We start from the raw sequence: 13013 nt of genomic DNA on the forward strand, positions 1-13013 counted from the left end.
AGCGCTTAGGGATGGTTATAGTTAACTACCCCCGGATCTGTAGCCTAGTTTATCAAGAGCCTACCTCTAGGTCATAAAATTCTTGGGGGATGTGAGTTTGTGCTGCACTTGTGAGTAAATCTATCTTAACTAAACATTTTGGACTCGCATGACTGTTCACTACTGAGAGCGAGTCAAATCTCCTCCATTGACGATTGCTCTGACAGGATTGCTCAATAACTTACTATGAAAAGGCGCTTCTCAAAGATATCAATGGACAGTCATTCATTGAGAAATGAGGATCTAAGGGACAGGTTTTCAGAAGTGCTGAGCATCCGCAACAGGGATCAGATGGCCAGAAGATCTTATCTCAGGCACGCAAGCAAAGTAGCAAGATTTTCAGAAGTGCTCAATTCCCAGCAGATCCCATTGTTCTCATTGGGAAGTGCTGTCTGCTCATTTTTGAAAATGTGATCCTAAAGGAAGAATGGGTTCTGCAGGTGACCATATGAACAGGAAACTGTTTTCCCCATTCTGGCCCAGTTTTGGAAGATGGGTAGGCTGGTGCCTCAGTTACAAAATACTAGACTTTGGGGAGAAGACATAGGTTTTCCCTTCAAGGGAAGAAATAGCTCTTGTTACACACTCACCTGGGATCTTGAGTGACACCAAAGATTCTTCTTCGCAAAATGGGCTCATCAGTCGAGATCATCCTGGGAAATACTCTTCCCCCATTCCTAACCCCAGTCCCTTATGTACAATCATACCACATTCTCTCACCCACATTCTGTGTGGTCTCACCTACCTGCTCCTCCTCCTGCTATTGCCTGTGTGGTTTTGCAGCCTTTACAATCTGCAACAATGGGGACACCCGGGCTGCAACGGCCAAGGGGTGAAGATGTTGCTGTTTCCACTGGATCTAAGTTCTGTTTCCCAATTGGTCAGACTGGGAGATGAGTCACAGTCTGTTTTGCATACTGTGTTGTGATTCATGAGACTGGGATTTCATGTCTGCCTAGGAGGAGGGCAGGCAGGTGAGAGGGATGCAACAGAGGTTTATGACTGGGAAGAGAGGGCAGCTGAAAAGAGGACTCCACTTGTGAAAGGTTTGGTTTCTTTCCCCTCCACACTTAGGAAGTGCAAGGGCTGCCTGTCCATTAAGACTTTCATGGAGGTACTTAAAAATCAGTCCTGGCTGGGATTCAAGCTTGCAATGTCCTGTCTAAATCTCTTGAGTCTGGTTCAGTACCCAGTTGGATGGCCCTGCTTGCTGGAAATGCTCTGAATCCTCCCACCTTGCTTCAGAGACCTGTAATCAAGACATCACTTGAGAGATAGAAACCTCTTTTGCAATTCACCCTAATGTTTAGCTCAGACACTAAGCACAAGAGTGTCCTCCAGAATGGGCTGTGCACTGGAACAGATGGCCAGGCACCAGATGGTGCAAAATGTCAACCGGAGCATGGTGAACCTTAGTGTGTTACAGATCTGTAGCAAAACCCCAAACCATCAGCTTTTATGCGGCTTTCTTTACAACATGTTCCAGTTCTGAGCCCTGTCAAGGAAACATCACAAAACCCTCTCTTATAATCGCCAGTGGCAGAGCAGGGCCTTTTGCATCTATCACAACATCCATCCATTGGAATAAGCGGCAGAACGATAACTTCTGTGCTCCAGCCCTGGAAAGAAGCCAGTGTCACCAACACAGACAGAAGGTATTTGACTCGCTCAAGGCCTACATAAGGAAACTAAGGGCTTTTCTACACAGCCTGTTAATGCACCACATCCCAGGGCGTCAAAACATTCAGAGTATGTCTATGCTCCAGCTGACACTGGCCCTCTTAACCTGGGTACACAGACTCGCAGGGCTGGAGCTACTGAGCTAAAAACAGCATTGTGAGAGCTGCGGCTTAGATGGCATCTCAGGCTCTCAAGCCCACCTGGGTCTGAGCTCAGGTGGCTAGCCCGAGCCTCCACTAGAGCTGCAGCATCCACACGGCTATTTCTAGTTAGGATCCCTCTGAGCTACAGTGCATTAAGTGCACTGGCCACCGGGGGTGTTACTGCATGTTAAGCCAGTGCACTGTAGATTCACACCCGAGCTTTCTGTACGTAACAACCCGTGTAGACAAGCCGCAAGAAAATTCTTTAAGACAGCAAAGATTTGACACAAATAGTCATGACTTCAAAGTATTAATAGAGTACTGATCTATAAAAACAACATTTGAAAGTGAAGAACTTCATAGTTTAAGGCGCTAAAACGCTCCTTAACTCTGTCCTGTCGGCACTATCCACCCAAAGGACATATTATATTATAGGTACAGTTTTTTAATAAGCTTTCGAATTCACCGACTTCCAATGCAAATGTCACCCACTACATAGAGGTTCTGTGTTAAACTACAGTGTCTCTGACCCTAAGGAGTGAGCTCGGCTTCTATGGTGCTCCAATTTCCAGATCAGTAGGGTGAAAGTTACCCTTTGTGATTCTTAGATTGGGAGATTCTTAGGAGCACACGAAGAATGAATATAGTGACCACAAACACAGTTACAAATAAAAATCTTGGTTGTTTTGTCATATGTAAAGGGTACGATTTCATCATGGAGGTCACGGATTCCATGACTTTAAGAGACCTCCATGACGTCTTCAGCTGGGTGCCCTGGGACTGTCAGCCCCACCACCACCACACCAGGAGCGAGGCTCGGGCTGTCATCCACCCCAGACCTGCTGGTGGGCTTGGGCTTCTGTGAATTAGTGTTTATGGCCCACGACCGGTCCATGACGATTACTAAAAATAACTGTGACAAAATCTTGACCTTAGTCATAAGTTACACTCCCATTCCCAGAGCCCAAGCAACAGCCAATTCCATATTCATAGTCACATACCCAAAGACATTGTAGAGTCTCTAAGGTGCCACAAGGACTCCTGTTTTTTTTGCAGATGCAGACTAACACGACTGCTACTCTGAAACCTGTAGAGTCTGGTGGACCTTTTTACGGGTGGTCATTGACAGAGGGATGGTTCCTGCTGGGGTCTTCCCAATGAGATCTTCCACTGAGGTCTTCCTACTGTTGCCCAATCAGGGAATCTCTTTTATCTTATAGTTCTGACTGCACCTAACACCTTATGCATATGGATGAGGGTTCCAACCCTCCTTTTCCTTATCTGTGCTTCCACACCTTATCAGTGTTGAGGTGCCCCATTTTTCATAGGTTTTTCTCTTAGCTCCCCTTATTCTCACTAGCATTTTATTAACATCAGTCTGTTCCCAGGGTAATCTGTGGTGAAAGCAGAATGTATGATGTTGCAGTCAGGTGTCTTGCAGTCTAGAACAGTACATTGCGGTCTGTTTTCCAGAACATCACTTATCGGCACATTCTTTCCAGTAACTTTGTTACTTTACTGGCATAGGTTATTCTTAGGTCACCCCCTTACGTCAAGTGTCCTTATCCTGAGGGCTAGAGTTCCTAAGATGAAATCTTACAGGTCTCAACCTGCAGGCCTTGCATTGCAGCCACACTTTACTTATATACCTATGCGCACTCATCACTCCTAAATACTCATTAATCTTATACTCCTAATTTACTTCTATCCATCTTACGTCTATTTAGCATCCATTGATTACAATGACCATAACAATAGATGACACAATGATCAAATGAACCAATTGGCTAGAATAGATATGAAAAAAATCCACTCATCTACTTGCATTTTGTGAGTGAAAACTCAAGGATGGTTTATATTCTGGAGGAGTTTTTTGGGCACTGCAGGAACTCTGCCTCAGCTGTCTGTGAACACGGACTCTCTCAGTAAGAACACCACGTGGGTTACAAGCAATATTCCTGCGTACTTCATGATTTTTGGGAGGAAAATCAAATATAAAAAAGTGATAAAAAATTACAAAGGGACATATTTCAGTGTCAGACTCTGGGATGTGGGCAATCATGTCTAGTGGTTGGTGCTGGAGTCAGGACCAGTGGTTAGAGCCAGGAATCAGAGCTAAGGCTGTCAACTGCAGCAGAGGCCAGATACTAGAGCTGAAGGACAGAGCCAGAGTCAGGAATCGGATCAAGGATCAGCCCCAGGTTACCTGGAGGGAGAGGAGGCAAGGCAGAGTCTGAGGCAGGAGCAGGGCTGGAACAAGGATGTGCAGGAGCTATTGCTGCGATGGACAGATGGTTTGAGCAGCCGCCTAACTGCTGCTGCTGGGCTTAAGAACTGATCTGCTGACTCTTCTCACCAATCCAGTGCCGTCAATCAGGCCAGCTGAACTTGTTAGGTTGCCTGGGGACTGGCGATTCCTGACAGTATGCAGTATCCCCCCACCACTGAGGGTGACTCCTAGGAGTTTTGGGGCCTGGTTTCTTGGGGTACGTCCGATGGAATTCTCGAAATGGGTCTTGGGCATGGATGTTCTCTACCAGGTCCCAAGACTGCTCATCCAGCCCATAGCCTTCCCAGTCCACAGGTACTGCAGCCTTCCCCTAACTCCCGGAGAGTTGAGGATTTGGACCCAGTGCTCCTCCTGTCCATGGACTGTTGTGGGTGGCAGTGGCAGATGGGAGAAGTTTGGCTTTGGGTTCTTGGTATAGGGCTTTAAAAGTAAAAGGACTTGAACATCTTTCACCTGAAGGCTGCAGGGTTTACCCATTCTATAATCTTGAAGGGGCCCAGGTATTGGTAGTCTAGTGTGGCAGATGGGAAGCTCATTTTAAGGTTCTCGGCTAAGAGCTGTGCTTTTCCCTCTAGGGTCAGATTTGGGGCCGGTCTTGGTCTGCATAGGGTTTATAGGCTTGTTTGGTGGACTGCAAATAGTTTTGGAGCTCCTGGTGCACCTGGTGTAGGTGGGAGGCTAAACCTGTGGGGGTCAGTACTAGTGAATTTATGGGTAAGTCTGGGTGGAAGGAGGGATGAAAGCCAGAGTTTTCAAAGAATAGGTATGTGGGGTTGGAATTATTTGAATTATTTGAATAATTAATTGAAATTATTAATATTAATCTGGGGGAAATCACTAAACACTAATTGAACCAGAAATTCCTTTATTAAATCCAAAGGCTATAAAATTACTCTAAACATGCCTAAAAAATAAACAATTTACTACATCCAAACACTAATAAAACATTTATAAGCATCTGATCAAGATTCTTACAAGTGGGCAGGGCCTGTTGTTGGGATATTGGCTCTGGTGTGGTCAGGCAGGATTAGCAATGAACCCTGTAAGAGTTCACTTTTTATACCCTTTAACAAACAAGTGATGTCATTGCCAATTACTGGCTTCAGCTAAAAAACAATTTGAGACAGTTCACCCTTATTTCCAGTCTTAATCCAGATAAGATTTACAACCTTCTTTCTCCCAAAGGCCTTTCCTCCTTATCTCTTCCACACCTTCCTGCTGACCAACTGTGTTTTAGTTGCACCTGGATTCACAAGGGAGATAACACTGGTATGTGGGATGGGAAGGTCTATGTTGATCCTTTTCAGAGAGATTGTGTGTGTCTTATTGACAACTATGTGCCGGTCACACTTATCAGTCAGAGGCCTTCTTTTTAGAAACTTTCCCTAATTTCATTAGTTATTCTTGGAACCGAACATCCTCCCTACTTCATTTCTTTTGGCCTTACAACTCATTATTTTCAAGACCTTCCTTCTACTTGCTAGTCAGGGCCTTTCTTTGCTGCAGATCTGTATTTCCTTAAGCAAACTTAAGCTAACTTTAATTCTTGAATGTTATACTTACCCTACACATGGACCGCACTGGTATACGTGACTTCAGTGCAAAACATCACAGGGAACCAGTCATCCTGGCAGCAACACAGAAAGCAGTGAAAATACTACTCCAAGATTTGATTGCCTCTCTCTGTTTGCCCATTAGGTTGCAGGTGATAGACGGATGAGGTGAGGGACTTGATGCCAAGGTGTCTGAGAAATTCCCACCAGAATCGGGAGATGACCTGTGGTACCCAGTCCAATTCAATGCCCATCAGTAACCTGTGGTAATGGAAGACATTTTGCAGGAAGAGTTGAGTTATCTCCCACACAGTAGGAACAGTACAGTAGTAAGTGTGTCATCTTTGTTAGGAGGCTGACTACAGCCAGGATTACTGATTGTCCTGGGAACATGGGAGTTCTACACTGAAGTCCACTGATATAGTAGAATGGAATGCCCAGAACTGGGAACCACTGTGTTTCCTCTTGCTGGGGATTAGACTATGCATCAGCTTCCTGCCACACCAGTCTGTCCTCCTCACCAACAAACTCCTCAAGGCTCTCCCAGCCCAGACCTTGCCTAGCAGGTATAAATCAGTGAACTCCAGCCCCCTCGAGATGTTTCTTTGCAATGCACAGCCCCTACTATTGCACATTCACAGAAAATAATAAATTTACTGTTCTTTTAAAGAGTCAGAACCTTACAGCTTATTAACTTACTGGGGTAAACACACCCTTCCCTTCAAAGACAACACCGGGTTGGTTTATAGTAAAAATAAAACAAGTTTATTAAAAAAGAAAATAGGTTAAGTCAGTGGTTCTCAACCTTTCCAGACTGTTGTACCCCTTTCAGAAGTCCAGATCAGACACAGAATATCTCAGCACACTATTACTGGAAAATTGCTTCCGTTCTCATTTTTACCACATAATTATAAAATAAATTGATTGGAAAATAAATATTGTACTTACATTTCAGTGTGATCCTTGTTCTTCCCCTGTGAGCCTTGTCTGAAGCCAGAGTTCCTGGGTAGAGGGGCTGAAACCCAAGCCCCACCGTCCAGTGCTGAAGCATGTAATTTAGCTTCATGGGGCCCTGGGGAAATTGCCCTGCTTGCTACCCCCTAACACTGACCCTGCACTTGCAACTCACCTAACCCTGTCCTGAACCCACAGGTGGAGAAACATTGATCTAGAGGAGTTGAGTGCTCCCTAGAAGACCTCTGGGTACCCCCAGGGGTACCCTATCCCTTGCTGAGAACCACTGGGTTAAGTTAGACCAAGTAAAAGGAATAAAGGTAGAAAGGGTTGCAAACAAAGTAAAAATGCTCTTTTTAAGGTCTAAGACCTAACTTAACAGGCTACAGTCTTTGTTAAAGGCAGTTTCCACTCATCTAATGCTCCCTTGATAGCCAGTCCCAAATAGTGTAATTTTTTTTTCTGCCAGGGTTAGCTTCCAAAAACAAAAGGAGGGAAGGTAGGTGTGGTAATATCTTTTATTGGACCAACTTCTGTTGGTGAGAGAGAGAAGCTTTTGAGCCACACAGCTCTTCTTCAGGCCTGGTAATAAGCCATAAATAGTGCCTCTGTTCAGGCCATGATGTTTCCTGTCTAGCAGACTTATGAATTTAAGCTCCCAGGCTCGTCTTTTGAAAAGTTTCCTTTGAGGATGAGGACTGGTAGGCTCAAAAACTTGTCTTTTTCACCAACAGACATTGGCCCAATAAAATATCACTTCACTCAGCTGCTTCATAGCAAAGAAGTTAGAAGTCCCAGCTCACCATTCAGAGGGGATATTAACTGAAAAAAAGTTAGGCGTTACTGCTGACCTTTCCGGGCTGGTCAGCTCGTGCAAATACCTCATTGCAAAGACCTTTGCCCATTCAGGGCTAATTGGTTTGCAGAAATTGTTCATTGCAAACAACATAGGAATCCCTGCTGATCATTCAGGATGGATCAGTTTGTGCAAATTCATCATTGCAATAATTTATTGCTTCACTGCTTTTCAGTAAGGGCTTAACGGGCTTACAGGCTGCCGATGTCAAGTGTACCAGATGTGACTGCTGACCGTGCAGGGCTGATTAGTTTGCAGAGATTCTTCATGACAAATAAGTAAGGAGTCACTTCTGACCATTGGCTTCTCAGTTAGCAGAGATTCATCATTACTAACTAGTTAAGAGTTACTGTTGATCATTCAGGATTTACAGATCCCAAGAGACTGCTCCTGTCCCACAAGATAGGAGTGACTGTTGACCGCAGCGCTTATCAGTTCCTGTGATTGTTCACTGCCAATAAATTAGGAATTGCTGTATTCCGGGTTTATCAGTTCCAGGGGTTTGTTCACTGTAAACAAGATAGGACTCACTGCTAATCTTTCAGGGCTGATCAAGTTGCACAGATTCTTCTTTCCAAGCACGTTGGGAGTACCTGCATTTCATTCAGGGCTTACAAGTCCTGGAGACTGCCACTATCCAGGAAATTCGGAGTGACTGCTGACCTTTCAGGGCTGATCAGTTTGCGGAGATTCTTGGTTACAAAGCCATTAACAATCACTGTTGTGCACTCAGAGATGATCATTTCGTGGAGATTCTTCATTGCAAATAAATTAGGATTGCCTGTTTAGTCCCCATGAACTTGATGAATCCCTATGGGGATCCATCTGGCATACTAAAGGGCCCATCCTTCTTTAGAAGGAGTGCAACCCTGAAAACACAGGGATCAACTGATTCCAGGACCAACAAATGAAAAAAAGAGGAGTGGGATGGAAAGCCATAGGGTTAAAATCAGGCTTCCCAAAGGGGATACCAAGCAGAGAACCCTGGACAGCGTTCACTGCTCCTCAGAAAGAGTGCTAGGAACTAGTGGATGCTGACCAGAGGAACCCCACTTGGAGACATGAAGAGGCAAGTGCACAAAATTCAGCCTTGGATGCTGGGAATCCTCCTGTCCAATCCCCTCCTTCTTGATTTATAGATGGCCAAGTTGGCCAATGCCAGGAGGTGGCTGACAAGGAGGTTCCATGATTTTGTGGGTGGGGCTGAAAACAAAATACTCTGTGGATTCTCAAACTGAGCTGGGGAGCAGAGCTGGCCAGAGCCAGTGGGGCCAGAGAAGCAGCCCAGGGAGCTGGAGGCAGAGCAGCAACAGCAGCAGCTGTGCTGAGGCAGAGTGGTGGAGCAGGAGCTGGGTCTGGAGCAGTCTGGAGCTGGGTGCGGTGAGCAGCTGCAGACCGTGAGGGGGACCCTGGGCAGTGGGGCTAGCACAGGGAGAGGCCCCCAGGCAAGAGGCAGCGCCTCCAGGCAGAGCTGCCACAGGGCTTGCGGGGGGGCACAAGGTGACAGTTTCACCTAGGGCGCGAAACTTCTTTGCACCGGCCCTGGGAACAGGCTGAACTTCCCTTACATCCCCGAGCCACTGGGTGTGATGTTCCCATGCCACAGAGCAGGGTGATGGGTTTTCCTTCAACCTCTCCCAGTTTTTCCTTATTTTTTTAATTGGTTGCTGTTTAATAAATTATATTTTCTTTGAACTATGATGATCAGGGGGTCAGGGAAGCATCCAGTGCAGAGAGAGCAGCCCAGAGTGGGGACACCCTAGCCCCTGCCTTAAGTGACAAGATTGGGGGCTGAGCCCCACAGGAATCCTGGGCCCAGCCTTGTTGGGATTACAAGAACTCTGCCACATGGGACTGTGGAAGGGGAGGCCTTGAGGTCAGGCAGGCCAAAAGGGAGTGGGAGCGAGGACTCAGATCCCTTCACTAGCCCACTTCACCAGGGTCATGGATAAGCCAGGAAAGTTCCCCATTATTCCCCACTTACACTAGCAAGATAAGGGACAAAGGGCCTTGCTTTCCTCCCTTTATTATCTGGAGTGGGATCTGTCATTTGCCAGACAGAGGCAGTTATCACCCTGCACACAGCAGCTCACATGGCAGCTGGGAGGAGGAGCACTGAATTTAGCACTTAGTGGCTGCTGGCCCTACAGGGGAAGGGGCAGGGGCAGGATGGGTCTGACCTTCAGCTTCATCTTTCTGGAACATTAATGCGACTTTTCTACTCCTGCAGTTCTGACCCTGAGGCCCAGCCTTCATTTAGGCAGGCTCAGATGCTCCATTTGGCCCAGGACCTTATAGCCATGAATACACCCCACGCACATGCCCCTCTGGCTTCCACCTCTAGAATTGTTAATACATATGGGCCATAACTGGTCTCTTGTTCATAGGTCCCTTCTTACAGGGAGAGGAATCAAGGCTACGTTATGCTAGAAGCATTGAAGTTATTATACTTTATTCAATCAGTCCAGTAATGTTACAAGACATTTCCATTGAAGTCTGACATACAGAACTAACATGTCTGACTCATACAGGGTGTGTGTGTGTAAATAATCAGGTACTCATTAGTCTAGAACAGCCACATCTGGAATCCTCATTCCTGCTCCCCAGGGCTGCAACAGAATTGTTTGTTGAGTTGGGGGATAAAACACCCTTTGAGATCACACCTACCAGCCAGGCATCACATTTTTGGAGCTGACTCCTTGACATGGAAGAGGAATTTCAATAGTTTCTCACTAGAGCGGTTTTGGTGAGAGTTTAGAGTCCTGGAGAGCTCAGTTTGCATACAGAACAGGTACAGCCCAGGTAGTGGCAGGGGAGCTTCCCTTTAGCACCTGACACCAGATAAAGGACGTCTGGTTCCAGTTTAAGTAGTGAGAAGCAAGTCTGCCACTTGGCTACATGCCTAAATTTAGGAAGTTTAAAAACAGGTCTGGAAAGACTTTCAGGGATTAAAGAGTTAATTGATGTTCTCAAGGAATCTGGAAGTTTCTGTGCATTTATTTGTATTTTAAATCAGTGTGGGCAGTAAACAGGTACCACAAGCAAAGAAGGTTAAGTTACCACCACATCTAAGGAGAAGGATAGACTGTCTGTGCCCCAACTGTACCACAAGACTCCATGTCAATTAAATGAAAAATGAACTGAAAATTCAGCATCACCTCCAGTGTCAAAGAACCCCAGAGTGCCAAAGATAAAACCCTGCCAGACATCAATAAATACGTAGTTAAAACACATTTAAGAAGCAAGTGTGGAAGGAAGGGAATCTTCACTCACACAATACTTAAAATATTAGCGCCAGGTAGTTTGAGTCGTCATCCTGTATTCTAGCAGTGACCATTCCCAGCTATCAAGACTTCATAGCAAAGAAAAGGGAGGATGGTCAACTTTTGGGAATAAAATGGGTCAGCATGAAGTTTTAAGGCATGTAAAGATAGTTACTGGGTTTCCATTCTCACATACTATTGGTCGAATCAAGTGTCAGTTTCAAATGCTGTCCCTTGCATTTCAGTTTAAAAATCTATGGTTAGGCTAAGACAAGACATCTGTGGGCAGATATTCTTGTGGTTTTTTCCCTGCAGACAACCCTGGGAGGTATAGGCTTTAGAAAATATTAACAGCAGCTGTACGTGCACCTGATGAGTAGCTGCACGCACACTGTCCCCTTTAGGACAAGAGGGCAGGACCCCCTGGTTTTGTCTAGTCTTTGTTTCAGAGATTCCAAGGCCAGAAGGGACATCTCCAGTAGTGCAGAGGCTTGTCTGGATCAGGAACAGATAATAACTGGAGTCTCGCATACAACCACGAACACCAGCAACACCAGAAGGGTTCGTGCCACTGCTACAGAGGTATTTTCTATAACTGGGACAAGGAATTTCCTGGTTGTCTGAGGACGAAAGTGTTCATCCAGCAACAGCCTGGTTTGCTGAGCTCTATCTAATTAGCTCCTTACTGCACTGTATGAGCACTTCAATCCTTAATGGTTTTTAGTCTCTCAGCAACCCTGGGGGGCATTAGCCCCATCCTACAGAAGGGGAAAGGAGACACTGAGAATGGAAGTGATTTGCCCAACATCACACAGGACATATGTGGCAGAGGCAAAAATCAAACTCCTATTATAGAAGCTCCAGGCTAATACCCTCCCCTCAGACCATCCTGCAGAGAGAGGAGAAAAGGTTCTTTGTCTCAGGGTATCACAGAAAGCAGCTATTTTTCTCCTGACACCCCAAAGCAGCAGACTGGCTCACTTCCTAAAACTGTGGCTCTCCCTGAAGCCACCCATCCTTCCTCTGCATTCAAGCTAGCATGGGCTCTTCAAACAAGGAAAAGAGGGCACACTCTTCTCTTGTATCAGCACCTTGACAGCAGAGGAAGGTAAAGTACAGGTCCCAGCACAGCCCCCTTTGCTAGCTGGGCTCAGGCAGAGCTTAAGCCTTTCTTTCAGGGCTATTCCTCCTGCCCCATCTCTACCTCCTTGCAAGTCAGTGAGTTACGTAAAGCCTGGCTTTTCTGGGCCCCAGTGGAGAGAGGACCCAGGTCTCCTCCCATAGGAAAGCCAGCTAGACTCTGCTGCTCCTTTTAAAAATCCTTCTCCCTAACAAGCCCCAACTGGCAGGTCCTCCCTCCAGGATTAGCAGCACTGGTATTTTCAATCAGCAAAAAGCCTCTTTCCTTTCCCAGGCTTTCACCCTTCCTTGGCCAGCTGGGTGTGGAGCTGGCACTCCCCCCACCATTCCTGGGGGCTCAGGGGAGCTCCCTAGCACCCAGTCTCTCTCTTTAGAGACCCCCTCTGTTAACACACCATACCAACCCTCTCTCTAGCCACATGGAGAGGAGTCAGAGGACAGCTAGGGAAGACAATAAAGCCACCACTGCATTGAGGGGACACTTCTTCAGACTCGTGTGTGCGCAAGACAGAAGCCAAGGGAGAACTTCCCTCTGCCCTGCCCACAGGTCTAACTTTCCCCATGCTGCAGATTCAAGCAAAGGAAGCCAGCTGCAAAAATGCTTCATGTGGTTAATATAGAGCCATCCCCAATCTCCTACCTGGGCCACCAGCAGCCACTAATCATCACAGCTTCTAAGGAGCCATGCAGGTGTAACCCATGTTCTGTACATATAAGACTTGCCCCTTTCCCCCCATATGCAGGAACCAATCAGAGCTGTGGCTGTGCTGTCAGCTCCACCTCTGCAGCAGCAGTGCCAAGGGTTACACCAGCCACACTCACAGTTCTTTGCCTTCCAAGTTCTGATTGGACAGGAAGCGGCATCTTGGTTGGAAGCAGGGAATGCTGCTGCCCTGTCCTGCAGCCCCAGTGTAGGAGGGACAGACAACAGCTGTTCCCAGGTCTCAGCCTAGGTCCATCTCCAGACAGCGGGTGTGTCATGGGAGCAGGGGCCTGAGTGGATGGGAAGTGCAGTGGTAAAAGCTTCTGGAAAAAAAATAAAGGAGTCACTGGGCAAATGAAAAGTAGCCCCCTATTGAGGGGAGCTTCCATGAG

The sequence above is a fragment of the Gopherus flavomarginatus genome, chromosome 21 (genome assembly GCF_025201925.1).
Source record: "Gopherus flavomarginatus isolate rGopFla2 chromosome 21, rGopFla2.mat.asm, whole genome shotgun sequence".
NCBI classification, from domain to species: Eukaryota; Metazoa; Chordata; order Testudines; family Testudinidae; genus Gopherus; species Gopherus flavomarginatus.